Source organism: Callithrix jacchus, chromosome 17 (genome assembly GCF_049354715.1).
Source record: "Callithrix jacchus isolate 240 chromosome 17, calJac240_pri, whole genome shotgun sequence".
Lineage (NCBI taxonomy): Eukaryota > Metazoa > Chordata > Mammalia > Primates > Cebidae > Callithrix > Callithrix jacchus.
In genome coordinates, this window is record NC_133518.1 from 63,201,263 (window position 1) to 63,217,948 (window position 16,686).

The following is a 16,686-nucleotide window of genomic DNA, read 5'->3' on the forward strand; positions in this document are numbered from 1 at the left end:
GGAAGAAGATAAAGACATACAAAATTATTATCTCCCACAAGTAGTTTAATAAAGATGTTTAATTCCTGATAAAGTTAATGAAATGTAGTTCAAAATGTTATTTAGCAACATAGAGTAAAAATTGAATGTTATAAACTCCAAATCACTAGGGTAAAAGAAGGGGGATACTAAATCTTTCTAGTGAAAAATAGGAACTTAAAAAATTAAAACAAGATTTAAATTCCACAACTGTCCTATGTATCATATTGATACATAAAATTTTAATTAAAATTCCCAAAGGATTATTTTTTCGGCAAACTACTGCTATCGTTTTAAAGTTCATCTATAAGAAAATCTGATTATAATTGTGAATGTAAAGAAAAAATGTGTAGTGTTTTGGAATACACCAATTATGAAGAATTTCCACCTTCATTTATGTAAGAGTTTATGCAATCTGCAGCTATGGCCCTAAATCTACAGTGGGCTGGGAGGGCTGTGTCTTGTTCATCTTTATGTTAACAGTTCCTAGTAGGCAGTGAGCAGTCAGTGAATGTTAAATTGAAGATGACCTTCCTTCATTTCTAATTTTAAGAAGTGAATTATTTCATCAAAACGTTATATAAAATCAAGAGTATTGTCCTATGGATACACATATTGACATATATACATACTTTAGAATCCCTGTAGGTATGTGATGGAATCTACTCCTAAGGTTATGTAAATTAGCGAATGCCAAAAGTGTATTTGTGTGTGGATCTTACAGAGCATTAGGTACTTCACACGGAAATTTGATTTGGTTGAAGACAGATGTCTGAGAGGCTGTGAAGAAGGGAGAAAAGATACTTAAAGTGGAAGCATGAGGTTTTGAATACAGTCTTTTAAACCGAAGTTAAGTCGCCTCTATAACTGTAATATAAATCAATTATGCAACTAGTACAGAATTTATGGAAATTTGATGAAATTTTCATATATATCTTTTTGTTTTAATTGAGGTTGACTTAATTTCACGATTTTCTTTAAAGCCAAAAAAATAGATAAAGATCTTTCTTTGTGCTAACTAAATCTTTGGATGTTTTACACAAACACATATTTTATTATGCTAATACTGCAACTTGGAATATTACCTACTTATTTTAATTGATCATAATAATTTATTTTTACATGAAATATGAGTTTACATTTGAAAATTTCTCTTCCAAAACAACTATTCAGTTCAGAAAGATTAATCAAGAATATTTATGAATATGAAATTTCATGAGTCAATTATCTGAAACACATTGTTTTTCTTCCATAAATCCTGATTTTCTCAGTATATTCACATTTCCCCTATCACTGATATTAATTTCCTGAAAACTGAGACTTTAAGATATAATTTAAAGTGGCAGGGAAAAGCTTTTTTTTTTTTTTTTTTTTAAGTGAGCAGTTAGAGACAGATCTTAGACTATTTTTCAAAGAAATTCTAGTCTTTGGGAAATCAGAAGATCAACTCCCTTCCAAGATGTTGAATTCTAAGGCTATGGTCAGTGAATAAGTTTTGACAACCTCTATTAAATTATTTTTGAAAAGCTTCTCTTGACTGTAACTGTAACTCTTGAAAAGCTTCTTATATGACTGTAACTGATGCCCTAAAAAGTGCTATCAATAGGGAGAAAGGGTAATTGTGAATTACTCGCAGGTGGGAGATTGATTTTATGATCATCAAGGAAATCAGGTGAGAGTTTGTGGGGCAGTGAGAATAGAAGTGGAAAACATCTTTATGGCATTCCAGTAAACCACAAAGCATTCCACTTTTACTTCCATGATTGATAATGCCACTGAATACCCTCCATGGGACGACTGCACTTCCTTGAATCTCAAACTATAGACCATTCATTATGCGGTATATATTTTCTACGCTGGCCTAATATTGATGTACACTGCGTTTAATGAATCATATTTATCACGCACTCTGTTTCGGCACAGGATGTACTGTGTATCTTATCTTAGCCTCATGGTCCAAGTGGGAAATGGAGTAAGTGAAGTCTGGGAATAGAATCTAACAAGAGGGCAGGTTAGGAAGTGCCAGACAGGATGGAGGAAGAGATAGAAAACTTGAGCTGGAGTCTCTAACTGAGACAGAACAGAGCATCCCAAACACTGGTGAAAATCAACACTGGGCTCCTGACATCTGTATGGTGGCAAAATGACAATATCTTCAAAACCAGATTCTCTTAGCTTCAGATTATCATCCAAATCAGCTCTCAATTAATGATAGAAACAGTTTCCTAAAGTGTTGAACCAACGTGCATATTCCCAGGGCCAAATGTTCCAACCAAAATAAAAGCAACTTATTTAAATAGATATTTTGAAGGAAATTACAAATGAAGAGTGAGAAGAATCTATTCTTTGAGTATTTCTAGGCTAGTCATTTTTCTCAAAATAAAGCAAAATAATTTGACTTATACATGGCATTTAACCACATATAGTTATATGATAGCTTTTCCTTTGTGCTGTGCTAACATTTTCCATATTTCAGGGCACATGGTTGGGCAGGACTAGCCATGCCAGGCCACAGCCATTCCAGTAAACATTGGTGTGGAGGCTCACCTAAGGTAGGGAAAGTTACTTGAGGACACATCATGGGAGGCAGCCAGGAGTAAACAATTTCAAATATAACCAACTTATTATACAAACTAAGTATAAACATGAAACTATTATATTTTTCTCAAATCACTGTCTCAAATGCATTGTGTCAATTTTCCCCTTTTCCATCGGGTAGAAGACCCCTTAGCGAGACCTTGGGTAGCTTTCGTAATTTCTGGTTAACTTTAAGTTACTCAGTTTCAACTGTTAAAAACCCATTACTTTTAAATTTGAATTTCCAGTTTTGTCTCCAATTTAGAGCTCTCTTTTCCTGATCATGAACCAGCCTTCAGCTTAAGGAGCCTTTGTTGAGATGAAAACAAGTTTGTTCTTACTCCTCTTTTCAAATCAGCACAAAGGATTCAAGGAGAACCGAGGCTTGGTTTTGATACACCTTTTCCTTCCATTTTCAAGGCAGAACTCCCCTTTCCTCTGGTCTTAGGGACAGGAATGAGAAAAGAGAAAGAAGGGCAAATTCTCGCTATTTATCTGCACTTGAGTGAGTTGTCATGAATTTTTTGGCTAAGAGCGACTGGTTGTCCATACATTCTTATGCCAGGTATCCAAATGCTGGCTCATGTGGGTGACAAGGTTATGAGGACACTGGAGAGCTGGTCTACATCTCAGTGCTTTGACATGACTCCACATTTTCCAAGCCTCCTCAATTCCCCCACTGAAGTAGACAAAGTCAAGGATCGGCTCACATACTACACAATTCTTTGTACTATTTTTTTGTGTGACATTCCACCTCCCAAAATTTCTAAATTCCCTTGCTTTCAATGACTAGCAACTTTGCCTTTTCTCTAAAGGACTGCTCTCAAGCTACTGGAGCCTACAGAAGTGCCAAGAAGTTTATTTCCCCTGGGAGGCTGTTTACCAATAAACTGCCTAGCTCTCGTCATTCAGTGTGGGGCAATTTAGAGGCTTAACTTAAACTCCAGAGGTTCCCTGCAGAATCAAGCCAAACCCTATTCACTGCTGTGGGACTTTTGGACCCTTGTTCAGCGTCTTCTCCTTTCCTGCTCTGCTGCCTCTGCTACTTTCCCCAATATCCTTACTGATTTCTCCTGTGAGTACTTTCTTAATAAATCACTTAATCCTTACTCAGTGTCTGTTCCTTTAGAGACTGATCTAAGAAACTCTTGACATACAGTTGGATAAGCATGAAGCTCCCTGCCACATTGTCCCCCATCTATCCTGCCATCTCTTTCCAATTTTCTTTTTAATTTTAAATGTCTTAGTAGCTGTTAATATGCCTTTCCTTCCTTTCTTCTCCATTCTCCTTCTCCTTCCTTCTCTTCCTTCTTACCTTCTTTCTTCCTCTCTCCTTCTTTCCCTTCTTTTCTTCCTTCATCCTTTCCTTGTCTTTTTGTTCCTATTCTACGTCCTTTCTCGAATAAGCTCTGTCGTTTCAGATTTCTAGTATTCTCTCCCATTTTACTCTTGAAATTTGGGATGAGGAGCCAAACTGTTTAGGATTCTTTGATGGACTGATTTTCTTGATAATAATGTTTTTCTTTCATTACTTAAAATGGTAACGCTTTTGATGCTGAGAACAGGTTGCCATTTTTTAGGAGGCAGGAACATGAAGGTCGTAGAGAAGAGGTCTTTTGAAGGCTCACTTGCTCTGGATACCAGAGCAAGACTTTGAAGAGGCTTTCTGGAGGATCAGAAATAAACGTTCAAAACCAGAAGAAATTCCTAGAGCTAGCAGAGGAGGTCAAGGCAGGGTCATTAAGTTCTTCCCTGGCAGTGGATTTTAATTCCTCTAGTAAAGACAGTGCCTAACTTAAGATGGTTCAACTTATGGTTTTTAAATTTTTTGACTTTATGATGATTCTAAAGCAGTAGGATACTCTCAGGAGACAGGCTGAGCGACAGCCAGCCATGCAATCACCAGGGTAAGCCACTGATACTCTACAGTGTGCTATGTTACCAGATGATGCTGCCTCACTGTAGACTATGGACTATAAATGTTCTGAGCATGTTTAAGGTAGGCCATGCTAAGCTCTGATGCTCAGTAGGTTATATGTATTAAATGCATTTTCTGTATTCTCAATTTACAATGGATTTATCAGAAGGTAACCCTGTTGTAAGTCTAGGAACATCTGTATTTAACAATGTCCAAAGTTCAGGAAAGTACAGAGGGAAAAAGTGAGAAGGACAACTTACTACAAATAAAATGGTAAGTGAATCGCTTTTATTTGTTTTCTATAGCTGATGCCTTAGGAAGTTGAACAAGAAACTGTACACCGGTTGGATAATTAAAATGGCACATTGGCAGAAGATGGTTTCCCTTGTGTCTGATACATAGCATTTATGAATGAAAGTGCTCAGCATCCCAGTGGTTCTCCTTTTGAACTAGCTCATCCATTACTAGGGTAATGATTTTCCGTCTGGGCAACAGCAAAGCCAAAGGCCTATTACACAGGCAACATAAAGTTAAAAAGACATTATGAATAAAACGTTGGCTCATTCCGGCTTTTGCCAACCCTTCTCCAGAGAAGATTGCCCGATGCCGACACGTGTTTATTACACTTAATAATGTTTACATAATTCTTCTTTGAGCTCATTAGAGCTGTCAGATCAGAAGTAAATGTATTCCCCCCTCTGTTTATCTCTAAAGACTTCACAGTCAATAAAGCAAGATTAATGACATCCAGGGTGCAGACAAGTACACTTGAGCTTTGCAAACACTGCCAAGTTAAACCCTCAGCCAGGGTGGGCTCGTGGGTCTCAGGACTGAGGGAGCATGCATCTCATCAGCCACTTAGTTCTCTCAGCAGTGTCTCTCCAATTTTATTGTGCTTGGAGTCTCCCTGAGAGCTTCTTAAAGTACACGATGCTAGGCTCCATCCCCAGGGATTTAGGTTCATTAGATCTGGGGTAGGGCCCAGAAATGTGCATTTCTAGCAAGCCCCCAGGTGATGCTGATGCTGCAGGTGCATGGAACACAGAGTAGTCCTTTTCTGGAGTTCATTTCCAATGGTCTTTTTTGTTGGAGAGGAGGGCGGCTGTACCCCTCGGCAATTTGGGACATCCTGGCTGGCCTGTGGCATGCATCAGCCACAGCGGTGAAGACGGCAGGGGCAGCAACCAGAGCAGCAGCAGTGGCAGCAGTGGCAGCAGTAGCAGCCGCGGCCGTCGCCTCCGGCTCAGCTCACGCGGAAACCCCACTGGGCCATCGTGGCTCTGCGCGGTTGCGGGCCGGCGTGGAGAGGCGGGACGTGGCGCCCGGGGGCGGGGCCTGGCGCCCGGGGGCGGGGCGCAGCGAGCCGGGCTCCTGCTGTCTGCTCTCGGCGGCGGCGGCAGGGGCTGAGGGCACAGCCAGCGGGCGGCGCGCCGCGGACTCCCAGGCAGCCCGCCGAAAGGTAAAGCCAGGAGAGCGCGCTGGCGGGTCTTCCTGCTGGGCGGCTGCTGTCCAAGCCCAGCGCGTCCCGGGAGCCCCAAGCTGCGTCTGGGAGACCGGGGCATTTGCATGGCATCCAGGGACCCGCTGCCTAGCACGCATTTTGCTTGTACCGCTGCGGGGCCGGGGGCTGGGGGGTGGGGTATCTGCAGCGGGAGCCCGCGACCCATCCCAGGACATCTGGACTCGCGGACAACTTTGCGCAGCAGTCCACTTCCAAGTTCTCTTGATTGCTATTGTCTTAGCGCCTGTCTGACAGTCTCCCCGGACTCCAGCTTTGTTCTCATTAGGCCAAACCCTCCGTCCCCAGGGGCGCGAACCCAGGAGTCGCTGGCAAGTTGCACCTGCCAGCGGGATCCACCCCGGCTCCCTTCGCATCCCTGCCGGGTCCTGCGCTGTCCTGCGCACGTTAGGGCTGGGCACCGCGAGACCCGGCGCCCTTGTGAGCAGGGGTTCTCGCTCCATTCCCCTGTGGGGATCTAAGCTCGGGGCCGGGGTGTCAGAACTCCGGGTTGTGGCATGATTTGGGGCCAGAGAAAGGGCGAGAAAAAGTTTAAGCACTGGCTGGGCCTAGGGAGCGGGTAGGGCCAGGCTGCACACGGCAGGAGTTGGAGAGAGTACTAGGGGCTTGGCGCTGCTCAGAGGGACCCGGCCAGGGACAGCGCCCTGGAGGCTGAGGCTCCAAGCCTGGACTGTCAGCGGGGAAGGGGTGCTGGCCGTGCGCGCGCTTTGGCAGGAAGAGGCTGTGTGATTGCAGAGAAGATGTAGAGTGGGGGCGGTAAAACCGAGAAGAGGTTCTCGGGATCTGTGTAATTGTAGTGTGCCCCAGTATGCACTTTTCTCTCTCCGGATATTTTGACAAAGGTGTGCATGGGATGTCTGGTACGTGGACTCTTGAAGGTAGGGGTGGGGGTGGGGACGAAAGATAAGTTTTACCTAGAGATAGCGCTGGCGTTGAAAGTGAACAGGTGACAGAAGCTCTGTGTGTGTGTGTGTGTGTGTGTGTGTGCACGCGCGAGCGCGTCGCGGCTAAGGATGCTCGGGTGCTAGACGCCCGCTGTGCCTCCACATCCCCCGCCCCGCCCCCTTGCAGCTCTCAGCGCTGGGTGAGTTTCCCTAACACTCCCCGCCCGAGACAGGCAGGCAGAGGCCAAGTGATGGTCACGGAGTGGAGCAGACAAAAGAGTGCACCTGGACGACCCTTCGAGGAACAGGCGGCCTGAGTGTGGTGTGTGTGTGTGTGTGTGTGTGTGTGAGAGAGAGAGAGAGAGAGAGAGAGTCTGTCTGTCTGTCGGGGTCCCTTCCCCGCCGGCTTAGGAACAGACCACTGAGAGAAGAGAGAAAAGATGTAGGAGTGGGAGAAAGAGGTGAGGCGGAGCAGAGGGGAAGAAACAGAATGGAAGAGAGTCCGACATTTAAAAACATCTTGCCTGATTGGCCGCAGATTTATACATTAATTTTAAAAAGTGGTGCTAGAAGAAGAAAAAGAAAAGAACCCTGAAGCTACAATTTGTGGGGGATGGGGGCGCAATAAGTTTGATTATTTAATAAAGGTATCTTATCGAGCCCTGTTAAAGTAAGTCTAAACCCTTCTCCGAAGTTTATTGCTGGTTTTAGATAGTCTCCTTTGACACCTCTCTCCAGCACCTGTGCCGGAAGTGCCGTTTGACTGTCAGAAAGAAGTAAAAGGCATATATACACAAATAAAATGCAGCTAAATGAAGTTTAAATGAAGCTTTGAGCCCGATTAAATGGCTTGTGTAACTGCTGAATGTTGCTAAAGCACTGTCAGGGCTATAAAATAGCCAGACAAAAATAAAGGAAAAAATAATTGTAACAAGAAAATGAAGGCTTTACAAGAACTTCAGTAATGAACACATAACAATTGATGGTATGATGCAGTAATTATTTTCGTATTTACGCCATTAACGATTGTAATTTAACGTTAATGTCCTGGTATTTTATTCCTTCTCATTTGCAGACAAAAGCACATCTGAGACGCCATCAGGGAGTAATTTGGTAATATAAAGTCATGAATAGAAAACACTAAACCATGCTCAGAACTCTGACAACATAAAGCGTGAAACAAAATAACCTCATTTGCTGTTTATTATCTGTCTTTATAAGTCTGTTTACCATCATTTGCATAAATGAATAGCTAAATTGTGTAGTATATTCCTTCTTGAACAAAAAAATACTTGATGCTTATAGATATACTGGGGGGAAAACTGGTAGGTAATCCCTACCTTAAGCATGAAGGAAAATCTACTTTGTGGGATTAGAAACTGTTACAAATAATCAGAATGCAAATTTGACCTATTTTAGGCTTCCTTATTTTATTTAAGTTGGCTCAGGTAGCTTTAACAATATATAGGTAATTAGGAGACGGTCGGAGCCTAAACTTCTTTGCTAGCAAATTCTAACAAAACTCAACTGAATAACTACACATTATGTCATAAAGCAGTTTTGTTAATCTGAAAACTCTTTTTTTCTGTTCAGGCTTTCAAAGCGTAAATTTTCTGAAAGTGAGAAGGAAGGAGTTTACTGGAAGAAGTTCAAAACAAAATTATTTCAGCAGAAACTTAAGTTATTAATATCTTGAGACAATCACCAGAGCTCACACATTTTTACAGTATTATGCATTATTTTAACCTTAGGGATATTTGTTAAAACTTCTTTATTCCTATGATAAAGGAAAAAAAATAATAACTGCATTAAAAAGGCTCTAAAGTTAAATGCTAGCAAAACAGCTGAGCCAAATGTGTGGTTAAGAAGGATCAATCAAGCATATGAATGTTTAAACATATCTATTATTACCCGGCTCATAAAATATCATAGTGATTGAATATACCCTTTCCTTCACATACAAATATGCTGATCTCATGTGGAACAGCACCATGAAGTCAGTATTACCTGAGAATAGATTCCATGTGTGAATAAAGACTATATATATTTCAAATACAGAGAAAAAAAAATTTTAAGTGGGAAGCAATCTGTCCATTCAGTGGAGCCTGGTAATTGTGTAAGATTGGGGTAAGTTCTTAGCAGTTAGTTGGTTACAAACTCATTTGTTTATTCATTTCTGCAACATGCATTTATTAAGTACCCATTATTAATGACCAGATATTGTACTAAGTACTGGGGATTCAAGGATGAGTTAGACTCATCCTCTGTATTTAGAAAAAAGTGAGTCCTATATCTAATTAACATCAATTAAAAATAAAATTCTTAAAATGAGAAAACAGTTATGTGGGAAAATAAATGTAACCCAATATGAGAAGTGTTCATCTATCGTAGAACTTTGGAGTGAAATATGCTAAACTCAACTTTCAGCTCTGTTTCTTACTAGCTATGAGAACCTAACCCAGTTATTTAACCTCTCTGAACCTCAGTTTGTAACAACCATGGAGTTGTTACAACAATTACATGTCAACCTATTTTTAATGTCTTCTTTGTTTAAAACAAACTCTGGATCCCATACTTTTCAGCATCCCTTATCTCATTTCTTTTCTCCATGTCATTGTCAAACTCTGTTGAGGCTTGCTGCACATGCTAATCTCCACCTGACCTCTACCTTACTGTCTGTCTTCTTCCAGTGTGGCTTCTGCCTCCACTGCTTAAAGAAACAACTTCTCTTGACATAGCAGTGACTCCCGAGCAGTGATCTGCACTCTTACTCAACTTCTTGGAGTATTGGACAGAGCTTACTCATCCGCTTTCTATCATAAGTTATATTCTGTTGGCATTGTTTAGTGGCTGTGGTGGCTTCTGTGAGACTTTAGTTCTCCTCTTTAGGGTTTATCATTTCCCAGCTGGCTCCACTTTCATGATCTCATCTCTAAATAAAGGTTGAATCTTTCCAACACTAGGTCTCTATTCTGGCCCATCTTTTTATATCGCCTTCCTCTTCTCTCCCCACCTTTCGCTTTAGGTAATATCTTTCATTCTCATGGTTCTAAGTTTTATCCATACAATAACCCAATTTATGTCTCTAATCCATTCCTGGCCTCTGAGATCCAGCAACATCTATTCAATTGCCCATTTAATGTCTCCATTTGGATGTTTCACAAGTATATCCAACATTTTATACCCAAAATTACCACTACCAACAACCTCCCAAAATTATTCTCTCTTTAGTCTTCCTTATTTGGGGAAATGACAGTACCATACAACCAATTATTCAGTCCAGAAACTTAGATTTACTCATTTGCCTTAACTATTTCTTAATTCATCATGTACATTGTGTCCAAGGTAGGCATGTACCTGATATCCACGGTAAGCCTGCCAGCATTGGTGAATTATCGTCTACCTTTGTTCTGATTGGCCAGTCCTCTGGCCAACCAGTTGATAAGTATTTTGGACTATTACTGTAACCGGGTTTTTTCTTGAGTGCCGGTGAGGCACAGCTCCTGTGGGTTCTTGGTCTCCAACCTCTTAAAGAATAAGCGGTGGGGCCACTGCAGGTGCACCGTATGCACGTAAAAGTAAATATCGGAACCAAAAAGTGCTGCAGAAAGGTGATTTTATTTAAATAGAGAAAAGAGAAGGAAAGGAGAAGAAGAGCAAGGCTTCCACGAAGAGTGTAGAAGAGGATTCCAGAGGGGAAATCCGGCCAGGTGTGTGGACACGGACTTTTTTTTTTTTAATTGCATTTTAGGTTTGGGGGTACATGTGAAGAACATGCAAGATAGTTGTGTAGGTATACACGTGGCAGTGTAATTTGCTGCCTTCCTCCCCTTCACCTATATCTGGCATTTCTCCCCATGCTATCTCTACCCAACTCCCCACCCCACGCTGTTCCTCCCCTATTCCCCCAAACAGACCCCAGTGTGTAGTGCTCCCCTCCCTGTGTCCATGTGTTCTCATTGTTCAACACCCACCTATGAGTGAGAACATGCGGTATTTCATTTTCTGTTCTTGGGACACGAACTTTTATCCTGGAAGGAACCCCCACCTTCTCCAAGACCCTGAGCCAATGAAAGAAGTTCCTTAGAACTTCCACTGGAGTGATTGACTTTTAGTTTATTCCCGCGCTAGTGAAATTAAAACATAAACTGTTGAATATTCCGGATGGAGAGGGATGGAAGGGCGCATGGCGCTGAGAAATTCTTGCTCTTAAAACTATGACCCATCATGGACCCGGAAAGATAACACATTCCCTAATTACTCCTGCTCATATCTGTCTGCCTTTGTTCACCTCCATCCAGTGTCCAGGCCAGTATCACTCTCACCTATGATTTTTGTCCTGATATGTTAGATGTATGACTAGTACTGCTATTTAAAGATAATATGATTTGCTATATTTTACAGAGGTTGAACATCAATTCAGAAAGAGCTTTCATGGTATCTCACCAACTTAATGCTAAGAGGTTGGATATATTCCAAGGTAGACGTCCTTTGTGAGCTGAGAAATATGCTTGGTGGATCCCACGCTAAAGCGACAGATTATGGAATTTCACTTTGCCAAATTTGGAACACAGTACTATGCTTGATTTTTAATTTTAGGAAAATGAAGTCAGATTAAATTCTACCACTAAAAAAAGGTGAATTTAAGTAATCATAATCTTGAATAGGCTATTTTTTCTCTTGGCCAGCAGAGTACATATAATTATAAAACCTAGAAATTGATCTAAGAGGCTGAGATTCAAGCATGTTAAATGTTGTGTACAGATTTTTTTGACAAAAAATAAAAAATGAAAGCAAAACATTTGAGTGGGAAGTATCATCCATGTCAACCCCAGAACTGTTGTACCAGGCTTCCCTCTTTCACTAGGAGGCCACTGTTCTGAGCATAACCCGCATCTTTGAGTTCACTTCACTTTGTATGCCGTGCATCTGCAGGGTAAAAGGTTTTACTTCTCTCAAAAGAGCAGTGATGACGTCAATGTAATCATGTAAACAAGACTCAAGTGATCATTCAGTGGTATCATTGGACTCAAAGGTCAAGAAAAATCTTAAGTTTCAATTTTCTAGGGAGAGAGGCAGTTTTATTCACAAAATAGTCACAGAGCTACAAGAACAATTTGTTCAATTATAAGACCACTTTATATTCTCTGATAGGCTTTTTGTGCTGCTCCTGGCTTTTACCTTTGCGTTATGCTGGGCTGTAGAATCAGTCTTCTAGTAACTTGCCCTTTTTCTTTTTTCCCCTCCTTTTCTTTTTCATTTTTTCCCTCTATTATAGTTCCATATTCTTCTTAAATCCTTCCCTTTTCTTTTTCTTCATTTTCTGCTGTGCCTTTCCCTTCTCTATTCCTTTCCTCTGTCCCTTATCCTTTTAAATTGTCTTTTTTCATCAATCTTACATAAGCAAAACAAACAGAATGAAAATATCTGTGTGAGTTTTGCCCTGGCTGTTTGCACCATTATAGGATTTCATCTACCGCATTGCCCTTACTTGGTGGTTTTTGCATTCATCATGTCAAACTTAAGAAGCTTAAAACTCTTGCCTCAGTTTCACCTATGCCAATAAGTAAACATAGAATAAATGGAAGAAAGGGAATTGATGAAATGCGTATGTGGATCCTTGCTACCATGCTCTAGAATGCCCCTTTTCCAATAGCATCGTTTTTACAAGCAGGTGACAGAAAGGTAGCAAGCCAAGCAAATGACTTCCTGAATTCAGTACCATTTTAGAAGATTCATGCCCATCTTTGCAGGGCTGGTGAAAATTGGAATAATGGTTTAAATGATTATTACTAATACTGAGTGCTCGCTATGTGCCAGACTCTACTAAAAGCTTGACACATGTTATTGCATTTATTACTCACTCCCAGTAGGCTAATCTTATAGGTAAAGAAACAATCTTGACAAGGTTAAATGACTGGAACAAAGGTTGCAGAACCAAAAGCAGGGAAGTGGCAATTCAGATCCTCTTAACTGCTGTTCTTTATTCTGTAGTGAGAGCACCTCACAGGTAATACCAGGTTCTCTATCTACAAATATATTCATAATAATAGTGAGCTGTCCAGAAACCACAGTATCTACATTAATATGGACACACCTTAAAAAACAATGGGTAGTGAGAGTTACATTCATTGGCCCTGGGGGCCCAAGTTATATAGGTCAATTGAGTCTGTCTTGAGGTTAGATCCTTCACAAGAAAGCATGATAGAGACAACTCACCATAAACTGTCTCTTCAATGTGGTTACTGGGGAGGCCTGAAAACAAGTGAGATTTTCAGTGTGGGATGACCTAAGCATCATTGGCTTTGGAAGAGACTTGAGTGGCTCGTTGCAAATGCTCTGTGTTCTCTTTCAGGACAATGCACTTTAACATTTTTGTGTAAACATGGTACAGTTTGTCTTTTGAGGGAGCGAATGTAGATAATGCTAGATCAGAGCAGAAGAGGAATAAGATAGCATTGTGTAAAGGAAATGAGCCTTGCCCACCAAGGAATGAGCAAAAGGAAATCTCCTCTACTTTGAATGGAGGCAATTGCAAATAGGTCTCTAATTCTTTGCAGGAGCAATGCCCCATGATCCTATCCATGTCAAGGGACTGGATATAAGAGGGCAGCTGGCAATCAGTGCTCAGTGTCCTATAAGGGTTTCAAATATGACTCCTGTTTCCCAGCAAAGTTTATTTAAGAACCTAGTTTGAATTGCATGAGAACACTGGCAGTCAAAAAACATGAGAGTATTCCAACAGCTTCCTGACTGGAGATCCTGTTTCTACCCTTGCCTCACAGAATAGCTACATTGGCCTTAATAAAATGTTAATCAGAATATGACATTTATTGTGTCAGCATCCTCCAAATGGCGGCTTCCCATCTCATTCTTAATAGAAGCCCAAGATCTTACAGTGTCCTACCAAGCTCTTTATGATCTGGCTCCTGTTATCTCTTCGACCTCATCCTTGGCCTCCTTTGTTAAATGAATGAAAATGAATAAGTGAATGATTCTTGAGTGAGACAGGGAATATCCAAGGGTTCAGTAGTGTTTGTTGAATAAATGCAGAAGGAGAGGATTTACTGTTTTAATGAAGATACTTTGGAGACAGTACTGTTAGGAAAAAGAGGAACAGGAACAATTTAGAGAATGTGAATAACATGCTGACCTAGATTTTTTTTATCATTTATGTATGTATTTATTTCATAAGTATTTATTGAGCATCTACTATGTACCAGACACCAGTCTAAAGGTGGGATGTCCATCAATGAACAGAAATTTACCAGCCCCTAGGGGCTGACATTCTCTTGGGAGACATATATCACAGTAAATTAGACAAATAAAATGATAGTTTCAGATAGCAATACATCCTACGAAGAAAACCTTATCATATAGTTCACCTCTTTGACATTATCAATTGGCCTCCTTTGTTGAATGAATGAGTGAATGAATGACTTGAGTTAGCCGGGGAATATCCAAGGTGGAGAATACTTCACTTGCACAATCCACATCTTCCTGGTATTAAAACATGAAGAATGGGTCGGGCGCGGTGGCTCACGCCTGTAATCCCAGCACTTTGGGAGGCCAAGGCGGGTGGATCACGAGGTCAAGAGATAGAGACCATCCTGGTCAACATGGTGGAACCCTGTCTCTACTAAAAATACAAAAATTAGCTGGGCACGGTGGCACGTGCCTGTAATCTCAGCTACTCAGGAGGCTGAGGCAGGAGAATTGCCTGAACCCAGGAGGCAGAGGTTGCAGTGAGGCGAGATCACGCCATTGCACTCCAGCCTGGGTAACAAGAGCGAAACTCCGTCTCAAAAAAAAAAACATGAAGAATGTGGTCATCTGTCTACCTGTGCTGCAAATGGTACAGATCACAGAGCTGAGTAAAGTTTAAACAGTCTTGTATTGAGTGAATATATAGTCTTGTCTTCCGTAAGATTTTTCCACTGGTGAAATAAGGCTTACTACTAAAATATTGTTTAAAAATTAGAGTTTGACAAAAGAAGATCCAAAATTGATGGCTTTTGTAAACGTGTTCTGCATTTAATTTTAGAACTGGATGAAATGTTTCACTGTTACAATGACAATTGTAGTTTTCTTTTGATAATTTAATAAAGATGTAAAACTTAAAGTAGATAGCTTTTTTTTCTTGCCTTACATGTGAATATATTCAATATTATGGTTAAAAGAGATAGTGCTGAAAAATTTAAACGGAAGAGGTTCAGATTCAATGTGATCTTCACAGTACTCAGCTTGTTTTCTCAGTACCGATTTTGGCCCTCTTAGTTTCTATTTGTGTTAATCTTGTTATGGCAGGAATCGACAACTAGCACAGGCTCTAAATCACCAGGATTGGTTTGGAAACATAAATGATTAAGGACAAAGTCACACCAAAAAGGAAACAATGATTGCTGAGAATGAAGCATTACGAACCCTTCTGATAGTACTCGTTAGGGTCACCAGTGGCCATGGTGCCTGTATTCGTTTTCTATCACTGACTTAACACATTAACACAAAATTAGTGACTGAAAACATCACACATTCACTATATCACTGTTTCTATAAGTCAGAAGTTCAGGCAGGCTTATGAGGCCAAAAATCAAGGCATCAGCTCCCTTGAACTTTTATCTAGAGGTTCAAGAGAAGATTTTTCTCTCAGATTTGTTCAAGTTGTTGACAGAATTCAGTTCTGTGTGGTTCTAAGACTGAAGTCCCTATTTCCTTGCTGGCTCTCAGCTGGGATCATTCTTAACGTTTAGAGTCATTCTTTGGGTACCCATCTTCAAAGTCAGCAATAGTGAGTCCTTGGACGTCCAATTTCTCTAACTTGCAGCCAGAGAAAGTTCTCAGCTTTTTAAAGCCTTGTGTGATTTGATAATCCAGGATAATCTCTCATTTTTTTAAGGTCAGTTGGTGAGTAACTTTAATTACATCTGCAAAATTTCTTTTGCCATGAAAGGTAGCATATTCATAGGAGCAATAGCAGAGTTACAGATAGTGTGGCCAAAATTTTGCTTACCAAAGGCCCATGAGGTCTACCTCTGATGATATGGTTGTCATCTGAGACAGACCAGATAACCTAAAAACTATCAGAGACTATAGCTTGACAAATATATTGGAAAGCTATAAGCTTTTGGGAAAGGGAAAAGCAGTGATCTTCTAGCATATCCTGTAATAAAATCACTGCAGAGTATCCATGGTATTAAAGAAAACAGAAATAGTTTATTTAATTTTATGAGATGTGGCCTCCAAAAAGTAAGCTTAAATAAATAAAGAACACTTCATGTGCTGGGATGGAACATTCAAATGCATTCAGAAGTCAGGAGTTCAGAGGGAGGCAGCAATAATATATGACAATAGCGGTATGGATTAAGAACATGAAAGAGGGCAGCCCTAACTCAGCTCCAGGCACTTATTTTGCTTTGGAGCAATTTCAGACTAGTAATGACAAATGTCTGACTTTATATAAGTGTTTAGAAATCTGAATTTTTGTGTGACTCTGGAAATCTGTGTAAAATCTCTAGGTTGTTCTTTTAATGCCAACTAAATCAAAATGAAAAAGAAAAGAAGCTCCAAAACCTAATATATTATGAGATGAAATTTGGCTGGTGGGCTGCTGGTTAGCAATTTATGGTTTTAGTCATATGAACTGAAGGACATATTTTAGTAAAAAGTATTTGATATGATAGAAAATACTCAATGTAGGAATTGGCATTGACAAAGATACTAATTTATTCCAATATAGTAAGACTAGGAAGTTTTTGGCTCCAGCTTTCAGA

General features: G+C 40.5%; 1 protein-coding gene across 5 annotated transcripts in view; it reads left to right on the forward strand.

Annotated features, from left to right (window-relative positions):
• The first annotated feature begins 5,889 nt into the window (after window positions 1-5,889).
• Window positions 5,890-16,686, forward strand: part of RARB (retinoic acid receptor beta) — a 782,655-nt gene continuing 771,858 nt past the window's right edge. For all 5 annotated transcript variants that reach the window (XM_035278907.3, XM_078354410.1, XM_035278906.3 and 2 more), the window contains exon 1: window positions 5,890-5,972. The gene's annotated coding sequence lies outside the window, so the exon portion shown is untranslated. The remainder of the gene's footprint in view (window positions 5,973-16,686) is intronic.